Here is a 19,361-nt window from a genome sequence, read left to right on the forward strand (position 1 = left end):
AGATCCACAGTCTGGGTAGAAACTGTTTCTTTTCCAGCAGTTATTCTTCTGTCTAGGGGCCTCCTTCAACAGCCCAGAGCCCAGAGAGTTCCCCTGGGTAAAGTTCTGAAAAGTCTCAGGAAGGAAGGAAGAAATACCCAGTATGCTAGCATTGTATTATGGAAGTGAAGGATGATGAAGAAAACTATTATTCATTCTCAAGCACTCTTCCTTGAACCCTGGAATGAGAAAGCCATTTCCTGTTCTGTTAGAGGTTGGAGTGTCATTTAATTGTGAAATGGAAATGATTATTGCAGTGGAAATAATAGACTCAACCAGCAAAGAATATTCTAGTTAGCCCAACGGAAATATTACTTATTCACAGTTCTGCCCTTGCATTTTAAGGAACAGATTTATTAATCCTGTTTTATCAGAACTGTATTGACAGTGAAAATGTAACATGTGACCCTGGAGCCAAGAGACTGATTTTCTTCTTTAGCAAACATGAGAACTTAAAATGCAACCAAGTGCTGACCTTCAAAATAATTCCCTCTGAAAGAAGCCATGCACTTTTGTTGTCATTGCTTTAAAAACATTGGGAATTGCTTTCAGAACCTGTTCCAAAGTTATACAAGCAAAACAAACAAAACAACAACCAAAACAAATTAGTATCCTGCCTATATAGATCTAGCTCACAGAACAACTATAAAAATTTTTAATCTGAATCTTCCATTTAAAGAGAATGTTACAATAAGATTCACATTAAACAGATAAAAGGGAAAGTACTTTGGAGAAAGCTGTGCTGGTTGATGTCCAGACTCCTATCAAAATACTTTCCCCTCAAGTTCTACCAAGGTCCATTAGAAATTGGCTTGGAAGCCAATCTGAAAGCCAGTGCTTTGTATGACTATTGCTGTTGATTTTAAAATGTTACTTAAGAGAGAGAAAGCTCTACCAAAATGCAATGTTCACAAACTTGTGCGTGCAAGCTTTTCACATACTCAAGTGTGCAAAAGCATCATTTCTTTCTTTTAAGAATCTACTTTAATGAGCAAGAAATGTAACTTTTGAAATAATTCAACCTAATTTCTATTTTGAGCCTATCACTCCCCCGGGGCAGCAAAAATCTAGTTCCCATAAAGTTTGGGTTCTTCCCTTTCAGCAGGTTTGTGTTTAAAGTCCAGTGCAAAAAGGGGAGGGAAGCAAAGACACTGGTTGGTGGTGGACATGTAGTCCTAGAGTAATAAGTCACACAGGTGTGGGTCATTGGCCCTTGGAGATGGCTGCTGAAAGTCCCTCATTCCTGTCTGGTGGCCCCTTCAACTCCAAAACCTCTCTCAACTATTTTCTCTGTAGGTTTAGGCACAGGACCTCTGTAAGGTTGTCCAGGCCCTAATCTACCTTGACACAATCTGCATTCACTTCCTCTCTGGACTCTTGGCTGTCATAATTTCCTCTCCTTCTCTCCTCTCACCACTGAGGTTGGGGAGAGTTTTTCTCTAATCTGGGGAAAATGCTTCTTTTTGTTATTCTTGTTTGCTTCAGACGCTTCTAGAATAATGGGCTCAGGTTTTTATAAAAACACAAAAACCGGGAAACCTTGCTACAAACCTTCACTGAAGCACAGATATCTGCTTGAATAACAGGAAGGCAGAGAGTGATATACCCAGAAAAGCAACAATAATATAAGTTAATAGCTCAAAAATACTATTTCACATACAGCTAAGGTAGAAGAAAGGGTGCAAAATTATGTATGTGTTGTTAACATCAGTGAGGGGACATCTAATTAAGTAGCACAGCCCTTGGATCAGGCCTGGCAAATTATCACTGTGCCATCATAAAAGGAAAGGGTTTTTCATTTGTGAAACCTCAAGTGCCCTGTTCTTCCATACACCACAGTGCAAGGAGATTACTAGGACAAGTAAAGAGGTTGCAGAGTAGGATGGAGAGCCTAGTTGAGCCTGAAGCTCATTAATGTGGAAATAAAGCCTCTGAGCACCCTGTCACCAGGATTTCTACAGTGGCTGCAATAGCAGGCACAGCAGCAGCAGGGGCTGGGAGCTCGTTGAAGCAGCGGAGAAAATTGATCCAGGGCTGAAGAGTGACAAATGGATGTGAATTAAAATGACAAGTCCAGGAAATTGAAGGGGCTATTGAGAGGGACATTATCCACAAGTCCAGACTGAGTCAAGATTAAAGAAAGATAGGAAGTATCTGATAGTCTGGGAGAGTAGGCCGGCTTGTTAGTTTAATGAGAGAATATATTGGGGAAAGGTGTTTAGACATAAAGAGATAAGTTGAAGTATTCTTCCTTATAGAGTAACTGTGGCATCTAAGGCCTTCAGGTAATATAAATTAAAAGAGAGACTATTGGCAAGTAAATTCTTTTTACTGTCAGCATAACATCCTTCCCTGCTACAGGAGTGAGGTCAACTCCCAATCCCAGCTGCCTCTGAAAGGGGTTATCATAAATACCCTATTAAACCTATCCTTGTCAGTTCCACTGCCAAGAATTCTGTCCCCACTATAGCCACACAAATGATCGAGTGAGGTGAGAATGGGAAGAGTGAACGGAATATTATCAGGAAACACTAAATAATTTAGTTATTGCTACAACCTTTATCCTTTATCCTTGGTGTATAGGAATTAGGGTCTCTGATCCTTTCTTTTTTAGGGAATAACTATCTTACATTTTTATCTTCTGTATAACCCATGACCATATAGAGACTCTGGTCGCTTGGCCATATGTAAGTTACTGGATATTTTCGATGTAGTTACTATAATAGCTAATATTTATTTTTGACTAACTGTATGGCAGAGTCTGTTCTAAGTGTTTTCCACACATTAACCTATGTAATCCTCACACCAACTCCCTGAGGTGCATTCTACCATAATCTCACCATCACTGATGAAAAAGCTGATGTACTTTAAGGTTAGCTAACTTATCTAACATTGCATAGGTAGTAAATGGTAGTTGTGGGATTTGAAAAATAAGGAGGCAGACAGACGGGCAGGCAAACAGACAGGCAGGCGAGAAGTATGACTCCAGAATCCACACACTGAACCACTTTATCCTTGTTACCTATGTACTTGACTATCAGAAGGGATATAACTAACTCCAAAGCCCGAGGTATGTTTATATAACAGAAATATCCAAGTCCTTTACCTGGGAAGTAAAGAAACAAAGGAATGCCTTAAGCAGATGATTGGCCAATCAAAACTATCCAGCTTTAAATGCCAGCCAATAGGAGAGGGAGCAAAGTTAGAAAGCCTTTTCCGCTCAGAGTTCACTGCCAAAACTATTTTAATAGCAGTCTCCCACACAAAAATATTCCACCTCAAATCATAACTCAAAAGTGCTAAAAACATATTCTTTAACCAAGATGTTAGAGATTTCTCCAGAAATAGTTTTATGTGGCTAGGTTAGTGTGAAATGGTTTGGCTAAGCCAGATGCTGTAAGTAGATATCTGTAGAGCTGGGCAGAGTCATTTGCATGGGAAGAGGGTAGGTGCTACAAGGCGGTGCATGTAGTAAGTGCCTAGTAGCCAGTGCTTTATGCAAACACAAGTAGCCTTGGTTTTTTAAAGGAAGCCTTGGCTTCCCTTAAAAATTGTTAGAACTCTTAGAGAAGGGGACGAGGAAGAAGAGTAAGAAGAAGAAAATGTGGGCAAGTTCAGTACCAAATTGGAACCTGAGAAGGATTTAAAAAAATAAGAGAGGCCGGGCGCAGTGACTCACGCCTGTAATCACAGCACTTTGGGAGGCGGAGGCGGGTGGATCACGGGGTCAGGAGATCGAGACCATCCTGGCCAACATAGTGAAACCCCGTCTCTACTACAAATACAAAAATTAGCCGGGCGTGGTGGTGGGCGCCTGTAGTCCCAGCTACTGGGGAGGCTGAGGCAGGAGAAGGGCGCTAACCCGGGAGGTGGAGTTTGCAGTGAGCTGAAATCGCGCCACTGCACTCCAGCCTGGGCGACAGAGCGAGACTCCGTCTAAATAAATAAATAAATAAATAAATAAATAAATAAATATAAAAAAATAAGAGAAAGGGCAGAAAAAGAGGAGAAAGTCACTTTTTGTATTATATACTTCTGCATTGTTGAATTTTTACCACACGGATTACTTTCGTAATCGGAAACAGTAACAGAGGAAAAAATGTTTTTTTAAAGGGAGACTTTTAAAAAAGCAGTAGAGAAAGATTGCCAGTATAAATTGAGTTTCTTTTGAAGTTTTTTCCAACTATAATACCAATGCCAAACCAAACACTATGTTTTACATTCTGAATACAGCTTGGTAAGGGCAGGAAGAAGATGTCCTGTGGCGATTTAACATTCCCAGTCTGGTTCCCTGCACCACTCCTTCTTTCCCGCCCCCTCTCTGCCTCCTATTTCCAAGTTTCAGATTGATTGCCTTTTCTGCAGTGCCTGTTTCTCAGTGTGAGCTAGCTTGGGAGAGGGAATTCAAAGCCCACTGCTCTCTAAGCAGCCACAGGAGACGGAGCTAAGTGAATACATGAGCTCCTACAACATTCCAGAGAGACTACCGGCTTTGTCTGTCCCTGTGGATCTCATCACAGGGCATGGGGTTGTGGATATAAGTTCCCCAAGAGTCGTAAAGAGGAAAGTGCTAGACTGACAGCCCCACTAACTAAAACACCTTAAGTTTTGGAGAGGATGTAAAACTTCAATGAAACACCCATTTTAAGGATAGGAAAAAATGGAAGAAGGGCTCTCAGTGACAGAAACTTAAGCAAAAATCATTAAAAATAAAACTGGGCTAAATCACACTAATTTGTCCAAATTAGTTTCATAAGTAAATTATGTTGAACAACCTTTAAAGAAGAATTAATACCAATTCTAGAAAATAGAAAAGGAGGGATCACTTTCATTTTATAAAGCTAGTAGTACCCTGATACCAAAGCCAGTACAAAGACAGTACCAAAAAAATAAAACCTACAGATCAACATCCCCCATAAATATAAGCATAAAAATACTTTAAAAATTGTTGCAAATAGAATTAAGCAATATATAAAAAGAATTATATACCATGATTAAGTGTGGTTATGTTCTATGAATGCAAGGCTGTTTCAACATTTAAAAACCAACCAATGTAATCCATCCGCCATATGAATACTCCAAAAAAAAAATTATATCAACCGACAAAGATAAAGAATTTTATAAAATCTAGCACCAATTCATGATAAAAACTCTCATCAAGCTAGGAATATAGATGGAATGTCCTCAACTTGATAAAAGAGCATCTACAAAAGATATACAACTAACACTGTACTCAAAGGCAAAAGACTAAATCTTCCCCCCCAACCCCCCCCAGGATCAGGAGCAAGGCAAGGATTTTTGCTCTCACCACTCATATTCAACATAGTGCTGGAACTTTTAGTCATTGCAATAAAGCAAAAAGAGGAAATAAAAGGTATTTAGATCAGAAAGGAAGAAATAAAATTGTCACTACTTACAGATGACATTATTGCCTACATAAAGAATTCCAAAGAAATTACATTGTGTTCTCTTTCACCCTCACACAAATGTTCTAAGTAGATTTCAAGGAATAATATGCGGAAAAAAATAAAATAAAAACATTGTTTGCTAACATGTAAAGAACTTATAAAAGTGTATCATTGTGCTACTTACAAAATGTTAAAAGCGTGGGTTCTCTTGACTCTGGCATCAGGTTACAGCCTCAAAGGAGTTCATGTTAGGATAAGAAGAAATTGAGATAATAAGAAGCCATCCTGTTGCACCAAATTGTACACTGAGAACTATAGAAGACTGTGACGCTCTCTGTTCATCAGGGAACATCCTAGGGATTGAGAGCATGTGTCTGGAGGGGACGTATATTCTGAGTTTCAGTTCTGGCCTTGCCACTTATAATAAGCTCATGCTGCAGACAAACCGCTTCAGCCTCCATTACCTCTTTGGTAAAATGAGCATAATAGTGGTACCTACCCCATAAGCTTGTGGTGATAATTAAATTACACATGTAACATACTTACAATTCCTGTCACATTATAAAGAGTATTTACAGTAAAGGTTATTTACCAAAACTATACAAAATGAGAAGTTTTAGGTAGACAATGACAAAAATATGCAGATGCAGAGGCAAGGAAATCTGCTGTATCTTTATATTGTCTGCTTTCATGCCTGATGGTGTGGAGCTGACTGGCTCTGTGAATGAAACCAGAGCCAGTTATTAAATGCCAAGAGGCAATAATGAAGTACATGTCCTTTTCCCTTTTGGTCCATTATTTGTTCTCTTCTTCTGAAAGTTGCAGATGTCCACTAAGTTTGAAAATCTTTCATCTCCTGAAGTTAAGTTGTCCAACGTTGCTTCCAAATTTGGAAGACCATGTGTGACACTAATGTGATGAGGAGCAGAAGAGAGAAGATTAGCTGCAACATGAAACAGTAATAGAGAATCATGTCTGACCAACCAATCATTGTGATGGATATATTTTTCACGCAAAGAAGGCCCTCTCTTCACTCTACGAACAGCAGGGGCTTCATCATTTTTAAGCGTTATAAGAGGAGGCTTCCCACAGCCACAAATTATTCAGGTTGTTGTCTCCTCTTTCACTCAGTCTAAGTTCACAGTGATGGGTGATTTGAGCCTGAGGTTGAAAGGGAATCTGAACAGAGAAGCTCAATGTCTGTTGACCTGGCAGCAGAGTGATTTCATTATTACCCACATCTCCGTGTTCTCTTTAAAGGCTGTATTATTACCCTAGCATTTGGAACTGTCTTTCAGACTCCTGGCTTACAGTTCAGCGTTTGGTGGAGGAGCTCCTGCTAGTTTTCCTAGGATCCTTATTCACTGGATGATTTATTTGGTATTTCCTATTCCATACTGAAAAATTACTCGTGATTAGTTTTTGCCAGCACATCAGGAGAGAAAGCAAATGCTGAAGCATTCATCCAAAGTGTCTAATCACTGCTTTGCTGCATGAAATTATTGCCCAGGCTCCACCACGACCACGAATCATTACTCTTGCTTTGGGCAGATTACGCTGGACCTGGGGTTCCACTTCCTTTACAGTTCTCAATAATAGGCCTCATCCAAGGGCTCTTCTTCTGTCCTCCTTTCTGAATCACTCCTGAGGAGCTGCAGTGACTTCTCAGAAGCCCTTTGCCTGGCCCTCAACAAATACAAAGCTTTTCTCACTTTGCCAAGGGGGTTTACATTAATTATTTTAAAAGAATCTACTCCACCAACCACATTACTCTACAACTAAATATCTCCCTGTCTATCACGGCTGGATCTGATCAGAACCTGTGAGTTCCACCTCCTGCCCAGACACAGCCCTCTCCCAAAGAGGATCCAGCTACCTTCCTGCTCCCTTGAACAAATCCACTGGACTCAGAAAGTTGGTCAGCAGGAGCCATACATTTCTCTGGGAAAGCAAGGACCATACAGTCACTGTCTCATGCAGGGTCTGGAGTCTCAATAGGCCTGAGAAGACATAGGCAGAGCAGTGTATTTGAAGGGGAAAAAAGGAAACTCACACTTTTTGAGGACAAACCTCCTGTGAGTCAGGAGTCTGCTGGAGCTTTACCTGGCTACTAGTGGAAGAGGCAGGAAAAGGTGAACTACAAGTGTGAATACATTTGAGGGGGCAGCATGATCTAGAGAGCATGTGGAGAGAAGGAAAAAAAAACACTCCCACGTTTCTAATTGCACCATGAGTCAGTCCCATTTCTGTGTGGTGGAATGAGCACCCTGATGGGGCTGGGGGAAGGGAAGAAGGCAGTTCTACCATCTCCATCCAACTGACTCATGGATCCCTGAGTTTGGGGTAAGGGAATGAAGTCATCATCTACCCCATTTCTCTCTGTTTCCTGGGTTTCCCTATCCCCTTATTTTACCCCCTGTTTGCATAAGGGAAGTGTGTTTCCTTTGCACTACTGAAGGGCAATATCAAATCCCACACAATGAAAAAGCCACTGCAAAAAATACAATCAATCCCAAACTTAGAAACATAAGACTGGGTAGAGGGGGTGGTGCATAGAACCAAATCCAGGAATGTAAAATTTCCACAAGGACAACTTCCTCCCGCCCTTACCAAGCTGCCCAGCATCTCCCAAATAGGACAAGCAGTATGCAAGGCACTTTTTGTGTGCTTGGTTTCAACAAAAATCCTCACTACATCCACCCTGTCACATTTTGAGGCTGAATGTGTATAACGTGGTCCATTTGAAATTCAAAGAACTCCATAAGAAATAGTATAAAGGATAAACAGCAATTTGTTAACTTTGGAGAATAACAACAGGGAGTTCAGAGAGAGATTTGATTTTGTTATAAAAATGTTCCCAAGTATTTGTTATAATAGCAGAAAATTTGCTGAATTTCTTTTATGCTGTTTCTGCATTGTATGACATATTAGAATCTGAGCTACAAAAAGGTTTTTCTCCCAGAAAGGGAATAAAAGGCCTAGAATTAGAAAATTCAAGACATGTATTATCAGTTAAATACATAACAAATTTCATGCTTTATACTTTTATCTTTTTTTTTTTTTTTTTTTTTTTTTTGACAGACTCTCACTCTGTTGCCCAGTCTGGAGTATAGCGGCTTAATCTTGGCTCACTGCCATCTCCACCTCCTGGGTTTAAGTGATTCTCATGCCTCAGCTTCCCGGGTAGGTGGAATTACAGGTATGTGCCACCATGCCCAGTTAATTTTTATATTTTTAGTGGAGACAGGATTTTGTTATATTGGCCATGCTGGTTTCAAACTCCTGGCCTCAAGTGATCCTCCTGCTTCGGCCTCATAAAGTGCTGGGATTACAGACGTGAACCACTACACTGGGCCTTATATTTTTATCTTCTATAATTTCATTCAATTTTAACAAGATTTCATTACTACCTGTTTAAAACCGTTTTATTTTATGCATTTTATTTAAATAAAAAATATATTGATGGCACACTTTATAAGACAAAGTCATTTGAATTTTTTTTTCTTATTTGCGACGGAATCTCAATCCGTTGCCCAGGCTGGAGTGCAGTGGCACGATCTTGGCTCACTGCAAGCGCCACCTCCCGGGTTCACGCCATTCTCCTACCTCGGCCTCCCAAGGAGCTGGGACTACAGGCGCCCACCACCATGCCCGGCTAATCTTTTGTATTTAGTAGAGACAGGGTTTCACCGTGTTAGCCAGGATGGTCTTGATCTCCTGGCCTCGTGATCCACCCACCTCAGCCTCCCAAAATGCTGAGATTACAGGCATGAGCCACCGTGCCTGACCCATTTGAAATATTTTTTAAAGGCATTATACTAAATATGTCAACAAAAATATGCTCAAATTTACCATTAATCAGAAATATAAATTAAAACAGTGGATGCTGGTTCTCTATCTGATAAGCAAAAAACAAACACAGAAAATACTTACAACAAATGCATCAGAGAAAGAGCTGACATCTTTAGTATAAAAAAGAAACCTTATAAGAAGAAAAGAAAAATAACACCCCACAGGCAATGGGAAAGCAATTCACAGAAGTAGAAATACAAATAACTAGTAAACATGGGAAAAGGCGTTCAGCTTCACTAATAATCAACAAATAAAATAATCTTTTTTGCCCATAGATTAGCTAAGATGAAAAAGAATAATATTCCATGTTAATAAGAGTATGAGAAACATTCTCTGTTTGATTCAAGTGTCAAAGTGCACACATTTTCTGGCAGTAACTTGGTATTATACATCAGAATCATAAATCTATTTACATTTTGACCCAGGGATTCCATTCCTAAGAAACAATCAAATTTGCACCCCAATGTATGTATAGCATGTTTATTGAAGAGTTGTTTGTAAGAGGGAAAAATGGGAAAAATCTAAGTTACGGTAAATGCTGGTTAGAAATATGCTATATTCATACAAGGGATACAATGAAGTCATGTAAAAGGATGATCTAGCCTACACTTAAACATATGCAAGTTGCCCACAATATTACATTATGTGAGAATAAGCAGATTACAAAACTAAGAATAATACATAGTAATTTTTTTCAATTAAAAATTCAAGTATTATTAGTATTGCTAAATATGCATAGGAAATAACTTAAAACTTATACACCAAACTGTTTATCTCTGGCTGTAGGGAATATGGGCCTCTTTCATTTGATAAGTTTGTATTTTAAAATTTTTATTAGTTTAAACCATTTCTAAACAAAAAAATCATAAATCTATTACCAATGTGGAAAACATAGATTAGGTAAATGTGAAATGATAAGTTACAAGGTTCTTTAATGCAGCAGAATTTACCTATTTATATAATTTCAACTTTTATTTTTAGATTCAGGGATGCATGTGGAGGTTTGTTACATGGGTATATTTCCTGATGCTGAGGTTTGGGGTATGATTGAACTCATCACTCCAGAAGTGAGTGTAATACCTAACAGCTAGTTTTTCGGCCCTTGCCCCTCTCTCTCCCTCACCCATTTGGTAGTCCCCAGTGTCTGTTGTCGCCATCTTTATGTCCCTGAATACCTAATGTTTAGCTCTCACTTATAATTGAGAACATGTGATATTTGCTTTCCTGTTCCTGCATTAATTTGTTTAGGATAATGGCCTTCAGTGCATCCACGTTGCTAAAAAATATATGATTTCATTCTTTTTCATGGTTACATATTATTCCATGGTGTATATGTATGACATTTTCTTTATCCAGTCAACTGTTAATGGACACTTAAGTTGGTTCCATGTCTTTACTACTGTGAATAGTGCAGTAGAATTTATAATGAAAATATGATTAAATACAACCTAGAAGACAAATAAGAATAGATTGGATTATTACAAATAGTGGGATACTGCTGACGGTATTTTTTATTTTTAATTTATTTTTAATTGACAATAATTGTGTATGTTTATAAGTACAATGTGATGTTTTGGTCATTCAATCAAGCTAATGAACACATGCATCACTTCACCAACTTATCATTTTTGTGTGGTGCAAACATTAAAAATCTATTCTTTTAGCAATTTTGAAATATACAATGCATTGTTATTAACTGTAGTCACCATGTAGTACAATAGACTATTAAAACTTTTATTCCCCCAGTCCAATCAAAACTTCACACCCTTTGATCAACATTTTCCCTTTCCTCATCTCTTCCCCTTCCCCAGGCCTATGGTAACTACTTTTCTACTTTCTGTTCCTGTGAGGTAGACTTTCTTAGATACCACATGTAAGTGAGATCATGTGGTATTTGTCTTTCTATGCCTGGCTTATTTCAGTTAACATAATGTCCTCCAGTTCCATCCATGTTGTCATGAATGATAGAATTTCCTTCTGTTTTAAGTCTGAATAGTATTCCATTGCATATAAATGCCACATTTTCTTTATTCATTCATCTGTTGATAGACACTTAGGTTGCTTCCGTAGTTTTACTATTGTGAATAATGCTGAAATGAACATGGGAGTGCAGATACCTCTTCGACATATTGATTTTAATTCCTTTGGATATACACTCAGCAGTGGGATTGCTGGATCATATGATAATTATATTTTTAGTTTTTTGAGGAACCTCCTTACTATTTTTCAAAATGTCTGTACTAGTTTACATTTCCACCAGCAGTGTACATGGGTGTCCTTTTTCCACATCCTCGCCAATAAAGGTTATCTTTCATCTTTTGGATAACAGCCAACCCTAACAGGTGGGAGGTGATATCTCATTTTGTGGTTTTAATTTGTGTTTCACTGGTAATTAGAGATGTTGAGCATTTTTTCACATATCTGTTGGCCATTTGTATGTCTTCTTTTGAGAAATGTCTTTTCAGATTCTTTGCCCATTTTTAATCAGGTTATTTGTTTTCTTGCTACGGGGTTGTTTGAGTTCCTTATATATTTTGTATATTAGCCTCTTATCAGATGCACGGTTTGATAATATTCTCTCCCATTTTGTGGATTGACTGTTCATTTTGTTAATTGTTTCCTTTGCTGTGCAGAAGTTGTTTTAGCAATCCCATTTGTCTAAAGAATAATTTTTCAAGTATATTATTGACACAGTATACTGTTTTAAAAAATCAAGCAAAAATACAGTATTTCAACATAATTTCAACATCATGAAAATATGTGTAGCAGGTAAATGTATTGAGGGATCAATTTATTATTTTGTGTTGTGTTCACTGTATTTTTCTTCTCTTTCTACTCACCACCCCCAATTTCAACAAAATAATCATGCCCATTGTACTCCTTTACCCCTGGGGAAGTTGATGCTATAGGGCTGAAAATAGATGTTGTCTGCCAACAACCTCCCTTCCTGGCTTTTGTTTTCTAAAAGCTTGAGTTCCTAGGGAGAATTGTGCTTCTGGGAAAGGGAGAGAGATGATGGAGAGAAAGAGGGAAAGCAGCCAGATGGGGAGGGTTTCCCAAGATTGGGGAAAACGATAGAATTCTGCAGATCCTTTGTTAAGTGAAAATTCTACTCCCAACTAGTGCCCAAGGGAGACAGCAGGAGCTCAGAAGAGAACAACTCTATGATACAGTTAAAAGGGTTGGACCCCAAACCTCAAAACTTCCAATCTCAGCAGAATCCTGGGACCAATCTTCACACAAAAGCAGTACAACTCCCTGCTTTCTAGACTTGGACAATGAACATAGCAACAGTGACCACAGGACCCCATGCTCTGGGCACTCTTCAAAACAGTGACACAAAATAACTAACTAAGACTGAATTTTCCACCAGTCAAGTGGGATGGAAGCTTGAAGTCAGATTTAATTTTGATATTTTAAAAATAATAATGTTACATTTCTTACACACCCAAGTTTGTGAAGTAGTATTCGTATCAGCTACAATGTGTATATAAACTGAAACGATTCTGAAAAGTTAACCACCAAAATAATAATAATGGCTGTCTCTGGGTAATGAGGTGTTTGCATTTTTTCCATTTTGCTTATTTTTATTTCCTAGCTTTTCTGTAATGAATAGATAATTAAGAACTTCTATAGTTTTTTATTCTAATTATACAGAAAATCATATTTACCAAAATCATGCTTATACTTTTCTTTACATTTTATATTTATATTTATCCTCTACATGTGTATTCATATGAGTCTTGTTTCCTAAATGGCTTAGAGCGGAAAACCAGACAAACTAGCTAAGATCATGTACCTAAAACTGATACAATGCCAAGTTTCACATACAACTCCACAACTTACTACCTGTCTCAGATCATGTTTCCTAGAAGAAAACCTGACATAAAAATTCATGTGCAAGTAATTTTTTAAGGAAGTGCTACCAAGGGAAATCAGAAAAAGGATGGGTAAAGCAGGACAGGGAAAAGTAAAAAGCCAAGCAAAGGTAAGATTACAGACAAAGTGGAAGCCTCAGCTTGATTTCAAAGGGCACTTTGAAGTGTAAATTGTGCCTCAGAGTTTTTGCCTACCTTGAAGCAAGGGAGCTAGGCTCTCTTAATATCGCAAGAACAGAAAACCAAACACCGTATGTTCTCACGCATAGGTGGGAATTGAACAATGAGAACGCTTGGACACAGGAAGGGGAACATCACACACCGGGGCCTGTTGTGGGGTGGGAGGAGGGGGGAGGGATAGTATTAGGAGACACACCTAATGTAAATGACGACTTAATGGGTGCAGCACACCAACATGGCACATGTATGCATATGTAATAAACCTTCACGTTGTGTACATGTACCCTAGAACTTAAAGTAAAATAAAAAATAAATAAATACATACATACATACATAAAAAATTTCCGAGTCAGTCACTCCCTATGGGGCCACCTTAGGGGACATAAACTCCCAGAATTTCTGGCTTTCTGCCCAGGCAAGTGAAACAGTTCCAGTAGCCAAAGGGTAGAAGAGTTATAGGCATCAGCCATTAGAAACAAAAATGCAAAGTCTGGGGACAGATGCACAGAGCCAGTAGGCATGAAAGGAGATCTGGGCATAGCGTAGCAATGACCACTTCCCCTCCACTACCTGAGGGCCTTTGCCCTGTCTGTTGCTTCTACCTGGAATCTTTCTTTACCCACATATCTACATAACTCAATCACTTTCCTTTTTCAAATCTTTGAGTAAATGTCTACTTCTCAATAAAGTCTATCTACTCTTTCCTTTTAAATTTGCAATCCCTTCCTAACCTTCCAATCCCTCTAAGATATCCCATTTTTATTTCAGAGTTCTTATCACCTTCTAATATATTCTATAATATTCTTATTCATTATATTTGCTATTTAATGTCTGTCTTGCTCCACTACAATGTAAAGCTCCATAAGAGCACAGATTTTTGTGCTTTGCTCCCTATGCATCTTCAGCACCTACAATGATGCCTAGGACATAGCAGGCCCTCAAAAAAATTTTTGTTTAATGAATTTGTGGATGAATCTAAGAATTTATCCTTAAAAATAATTAACAATTTAGTAAAACTAAAGTGCACAATGAATACCTGCAAGTGTGTCACTGGATGAATGTGGTTTGGTTGACATCTATCAATATTGATATACCTATCATTAACTTCCTATTCATGAAGAGTAGGCGGTGATTTAAAAAAAACAATAATCCCACAAAATAAAGTGGTGTTCAAGCTTTTATAGCCTTAATGATCTTTTTTTGTAAGCAGGGAGAAGGTCTGCCTGTACTATCAATTACTGAGAAGCATATTAAAATCTCTCACTGCTATTGTGGATTTGTGTATTTTTCGTTATGCATCTGTCAAGTTTTGTTTATACTTTTTGAGGTTATGTTATTAAGTGCAAAAAAAATTAAAATTATTATTCAAACCTGATGAGTTGAATCTGTTATTCTTGTGAATGTTCCCCTGTATCTCCAGTAATTTTTGTTTTAAAGTCTACTTTGCTCATAGTAATATGAAGTTTTTCAAGGACTGGTTGTTAGACCTTTGGGTTGCAAATTTCATGAAAGCAACATCCTAAAGTCTGCAACATCCTAAAAGCCTCCCATCTATTCAGTGCCAAGGCAACCAAGCTGGAATGGGGAAGATCACCCTAATACTTTTAGCATCACTGCTTTATTGGGATATGTCTCCTTTTAGACTATTAGACTGTTGATTGTAAGCAGATTCCGGTCTTTGTCTTCTCTCCCTCAACCTTCACTAGCCCATAAAAATTTGAGTTCAAGTTCACTAGTTTGGTAAATATCTTCACAGTAAAAAGAGTTTTTGCGCTTTCCTCACCTACTGGGTTTTTGCTTTCACTTAGATTTTGACCTGGCAATTTCTTAAAATCTTATCAACTCTTTAATACATTTTTAAATAGTTTAAAAATATTTTATCCAGCATTTTTCATTGTTTTTGGCCAAGAGTAGTCTGAATAATTAGAAACTAAACTCCACCATTTATCTTTCTTTGACATGAACTCGAATTTATAGACTAACAGAGAAACCCCAAGTGCAGCAATGAAATGACAGAAAAAAACAACAGGAACTTGTCTAAGCAGAAAGTTTTTTCTCGTCAGTTATATAGCACCTCCCCAGGAATTACAGTAAAATTCGATTTGGAAATATGTGCAGATGTATGTTAAGAACTTTGCACTTGGTGTTGGAGGCGTTGAAGAGCAAGAAGACAGTATATAGTGTCTTAGAGATTAGGAAAGTGAATTCACTAGGGAACTGCAGTAGGACGGCCACACAGGGTTCACTGACCACTTGCCAAAATTTAAAAGAGGGAACAGTTGGCAGAATTGTGTGATTTTAGCTGGTCAGAAACAGAAAAAGAGTAGAAAGAGAGTTAAGTTTAACTAAGGTCCAGATTTTCCCGGATATGTAAAGATGGAGGTAAAAGAGACAATGGAATATGCAATAGAGTGATTATGGAATCAGACCATAGATATAAACTGGCTATGGAGGGAAGTATGAGTAGGAGGAAGGTGATGAACAGTGAAACACAGTACTGGGGTCAATGGATTGAAGTTGGAGTAAGGATAGGAGAGCAAGTAACATGGAAAGAAAGAACTGATGATTGGAGAAGGGATTCTTGAAATCAGTATTTCAAAGACAGTCCCATTATTGGTTGTGATAAGGTCTACAGTATGACAAACGGGAGTAGTTAGGTAATGTGGAATCGAGGATAAGACCCACGGAGATGAGACATGTTTGATGGACTGTTTACAAGAAATTGAAGTCAGCAAGAATGAAAACAATGTTGTAGAGAAAAGCAGACAGTGAGCTAAAGTCATCAGTGAATGAGAAGTAACAACCAGGAGAATTATAGATGAGTACAATGAAAAGGGGTAGTGGGTGGTTTGGTCGAATGGCTTAGGATTCAAAGGAGCTAGGATGTGTAAAATATGAGAAGAGATATTGTCTGAAAATGTCAAGAAATAGCAAATAAAGAAAAATAGCTTGCCTCCAGCCCCAGTAGTACCATGGTGGTAGGAGGTAAAAAAAAACAGAGAAAAAATTGCTATAATTCTTTCATTGATTTATTTATTCATTTAGCAATGTACTTAATAGCTACTGTATGATAAGTGATTTGCCAGACCACAGGGGGTTAATGAGACTAAGACACAGTGAAAATTTGCCAATGACTATGTCTAATAGAAGCTAAAATTGATTCTCCTTTTGTGAACAAATAATTTGGCTTAGCCCACATGCTATCATGCCTGGTTGACTTGTCCCTGGATTTAAAATGTTGCTGCCTAAGGATAAAAATAAGAATGGATTTGACAACCATCTGGTAATAAAGGAAAGCAAGTAAGTTATCTTCATTAAGCAGAGCTGAACCTGATTTTAAAATTTAACTAACAAGATACAGTAATCAAAATAATATGGGATTGGTATAAGTATGGAATATATTAGAGAATCCAGAAACAGAAACAAATGTACATGGTCAACTGATTTTCTAAAAAAATATTAAAATAATTCCATGAGGGACAAGGTGTCCTTTCAAAAAACGATGCTAGAACAATTGAAAATTCATATGCAAAAAAGCAGCACCTTGACCTTCATTTTACACCATAATTAAAAAATCAACTCAAAATCGTCTAAATGTAAAATATAGATTCTAAAATTCATAGAAGAAAACACAGAAAAAAGTATTGACTTTGGGTTAGAGAAAACATTCTTAGACATGACAGCAAAATTATGCAATTCATTTAAAATTGATGAATTTTACTTTCTCCAAATTTAAAATTAAATGACTATAATTACAAGACTAACAATACTAAATGTTGGAAAGAAAAGGGAACAACTTGAACCCTTATATATTGCTGGTGGGAATACACAATGGTGCAACCACTGTGGAATACAATTTGGCAGTCCCTTAAAATGTTAAACATAGTTACTATATGACTTAGCAGTTCTACTCCTAAATATATGCCAAAGATAAATAAAAACATATGTCCACAACACAAAAACCTGTCCACAAGTATTTATACCAGCATTATTTACAATAGGGAAAAAGTAGAAACAACTCAAACGTTCATCAGTTGAATGGATAAATAAACATATGGCATATTCATACAACTGAATATTATTTGGCAATAAAAAGGAATAAAGTACTAGTTCAGGGTAAACACGGATGAACTTTGAAAACATTATGCTAAGTGAAAGAAGTCAGGCACAAAAGGCCTTTTATTGTATGATTCATTTATATTAAATATGCAGAATAAACCAACCAATACAGAAAGAAATTAGACTGGTGGTCATCTAGAGTTGGAGGGTGGAGGTGGGAGAGAAATGGGGAGTGACTGCTAATGAGTTCCTTTTGGGGTAATGGGAATATTTTATATCTTGATTGTGGTAGTTTTTACATTACTAGATACAATTTTCAAAGTTTATCAAATTGAACATTTAAAGATAGCTAATTTCATTGTAGGTAAATTATAACTTAATAAAACTGATTACTTTTTCAAATGATTCAAAAGTAACCCGTGTTGACTAACAAACAATGACCCATCATTTTGTATGACAGCTTTTGACTACACACATCACAAACCACCTTAGAGAATAAACTGAATAAGGCTATGACATTTTTTCACATCTACTGCAATATTCTCCAAAGGACTACCATCTTTTTCATCATTTGGCCCTCTTTCTAAGAAACAAAATATTTGTCACTCAAGAGGCAGTAATTGGAGAATTTGAACTATTTGTACTCTCCCAATGGGAAAAACTATGAATGCTGTTGAGGCATATTTTGAATGAATAAAGACATCTTTTCACAAGTGTGGTATTATCATTTCTACCTATATAAATAGTGGTTACATATATTTAAATCTAGTAGTTTTGAAATATCAGTGTAATTGGAAATAAACCATGCAAGTTAGAATTTAGAGAAATTAGAACTCAAATTTGGTAAAATGTGGCCTTGGAATTTTAATAACTACTGGTGGTACTACTACTTGCTAGATTTGTTTGGAGGGCAAATAACTGTAAACCCATCAACCTGAGAACAAACCTATCAGCTGGAAGCTGATAGGATAGATAAGGCCTTCTATGAGTAAGTCTAACAGTCATTAGCTTGAGTACATCTAGCCTCTGTTAGTTTTATTTTCAAAATTAACTCATTATTAAGAACTTTTCGATATGCTGAGGGTCTTATTATCTTGTAAATTGGAATAATTATTTGTCATAGGCAATGAAAATTTTTAATTGCAAGTTTTAGTATTAGGCCCAAAAGTCAATGTTAATGAAACAGTTTTACTATGAATTTAATTAATAATGTAGGGCTGTGATACTAATCATGTATTGCTGAATTAATTACATGTGCGGTTCATCGTGCAAGATTTGATATGGTGTGCTTTGGGCTATGAAAACTCCAGAATTTACAAAAGGTGGATGAGAACATTCAGTGAATACACTGCACACTTTACTCAGAGATCAATTCCTTCTAACCTGTAGCGTCTGACAATACTGCAAATTGCTGTGTCTTAGCATATGCAAGTCTGCTGGCTAATATTCTAAGCCAGTGGTCTCCAAAAGTTTTTTATTATAGGCCCCTATTGGAAAAAAAAGAAAATTAGCACTCACATCAATGTATGTATACAGTATTTATCTCTTCACAAATAATAAAAGTATAACATTGTACCAATATGTTATGTACATTATAAAATAGAAAACTTAAAAATCATCTGAAAGAGTGAGATAAAAAACAAAAACATACATCTATTAGGGACCATACACCTCACTTGGAAGACCACTGCTTCTAAATAAGTACATAGAGTTATCCTTGCTTGGGAGCAAGAGCAGGCATTAGTCTACGTGGAGAGACAACATAGAATTTAATATCAAATTTGGAAAATGGGGAAAACAAATATTTAGATTTGAATTAAGCAATCACTAAATAAATAACAGACTTTAATCAGAAATAGGAGAGCCAATATATTAATGAGAACATTGTTTTACTAGCTTATGAAACCAAAACATTCTGTTTAGCACCATCTAAAACAGATGAGGA

The sequence above is a fragment of the Chlorocebus sabaeus genome, chromosome X (assembly GCF_047675955.1).
Source record: "Chlorocebus sabaeus isolate Y175 chromosome X, mChlSab1.0.hap1, whole genome shotgun sequence".
In the NCBI taxonomy this organism is placed as follows: Eukaryota; Metazoa; Chordata; class Mammalia; order Primates; family Cercopithecidae; genus Chlorocebus; species Chlorocebus sabaeus.